This window comes from Galeopterus variegatus, unplaced genomic scaffold (assembly GCF_000696425.1).
Source record: "Galeopterus variegatus unplaced genomic scaffold, G_variegatus-3.0.2 Scaffold1814, whole genome shotgun sequence".
NCBI lineage: Eukaryota > Metazoa > Chordata > Mammalia > Dermoptera > Cynocephalidae > Galeopterus > Galeopterus variegatus.
Genome location: NW_007727925.1, coordinates 17,422 through 19,290, shown reverse-complemented (window position 1 = coordinate 19,290; position 1,869 = coordinate 17,422). Strand labels below are relative to the sequence as shown.

The 1,869-nt window shown below is 35.7% G+C and overlaps 1 pseudogene; it reads right to left on the bottom strand.

The window, feature by feature from the left end:
- Positions 1-571: 571 nt before the first annotated feature.
- LOC103595671 lies at positions 572-1,548 on the bottom strand (annotated as a pseudogene).
- Between the last annotated feature and the right edge of the window lie 321 nt (positions 1,549-1,869).

The window sequence follows — 1,869 nt, the reverse complement described above, 5'->3', positions numbered from 1 at the left end:
TTATAACTATTTACTTGCTGAGACCTGGAAAGTCTTGGGCTAACAGTCAGTCACATGTCATCTTTCCACACATTCACATTATGGTTCTAGGCCTGTTTTTTCCCTTGCCGGTCAGAGTTACTCAGATAATTTGAGGAAGTAAATTAGAATTAATATTAAGCTGGACCAAATTAAGAAAAAAATATGTCACAAAGCCACATCTGAATACACATACTCACACACATACCCTTATACTTAATTGTTCTTTCTTTTGGTACATCTGTGCAATTGCTTCTGTTTTTAGCGCACATGATTACATAATTGAAATTCCTGTTTTTCACAAATTCCAGATACAGAAGAGGACAGTTCATAAGCAAGGAATCAGTAGTGACCTGCTCAGCTTCACAAAGACATTCTTGCTAGATTACAAAAACTGCCTTCCTTCCTTCCTTTCTCATTTGAAAATGTATTATCCTCTTGATACAAAAATTGCATATATTCATTGTAAAAATTTTGGAAAATATGAGGGTACTTTAAAAAGTTCATGTAAAAATAGAATTGAAAGATAATACAAATATTTTTATAAACTGTTTTAAGTATCCTCATACAGAAAAGCACAGAGAAGATGAGAAAAATCATCAACAGTGCAATCAACCAGAGAAAATTTATGGTTTTTTATCTCTTTTAATTTTGTTAGACACAGAAGTAATTTTGTAAGAAAAATAAAATGATTGCAACTTGTATTTGCTATATTGCTGCTTATGTCAGAACCACTTGCAGATCCTGGTCTGCTGTTATCCGGCCCATCACTTTCCTTGTCTTGGTCTTTCATAGATGCCTCCATCATGAAATCAACATATAGGATCGTGATGATTTCACTTCTGATTTCACTTCAGTCTGTTTGACTTTTGGGTTCTTCTCAGTTGAACTTTTCTCATTTGTACTTCTGAACATTCCTCTGAGCACATTGATGAACTCTTTCTTGGAAACAGTTGATATCTACCTAGCATGCTTTCTAAAAGAGCCTCCAACTTATTATTCCTTTTATTTATTCCTCCAACTTATTATTCACACCCCCCATTGCAATTCTCTGAAGATTTCTCTCTGTTTCTTTGTCTTTGACCACATCTGACTTAACTTTGCATATCATTTCCCACTCTTGATTCTTATCATGCTGTTGGTTTAACTTTTCTTTTTTCTTTTCCAGCTCTTTGTGTTTGACCAGAATGATGGGTTTACTTTTAGGAGTTTTTTTCTTAAGGATTTTAGCTGTGGCAACTGCCCAGCCCACCTTAGTCCCAACACTTGATTCTGCAGCATCTTAGTTTTCTGGGTCACAGGGTTCAACATCACCCTCATTGTGAGTTTCTACTGCTTCATCATCAGAAGAAAAGTGATCCTTTTCCAATCTACTGCTTCCTACAGAACCTCTGCTGTTGGAAGTGTCTTTGATATCATCTTCCATCTCTGACGCTACAACCCTGGCTACCATTTTCGTCTTCTTCTTCATTAGGGACTTTTTAAGCTGTTCCCCACACTCACACTTGCGTCCTGAACGGCCGCGGCCATTTTCCCTCACTGGCAGCATCACCTATAGAAATGCTTTTAAATCACACTTTTTCCGTAACATAATTCATCGATGTCCAAAGAGAACTAAATCAAAAGAGAGAAATTTCTTTTGTTTTCTCCACAAGCACAGCAAAAATATTGACATGCATACCAAAACCATCAAGGAGAAAATTCCAAGAAGATTGTAGATCTCACAATACATTGTTTTATATATCTTGAGGCTAAAAATATTGGGTATTAAGAACAACTGTCAACCTATCTGAACTTTACTTTGCATAAATAGGTCATTAGATAGTCCATGCATATTCAAAAGTGGAAAAA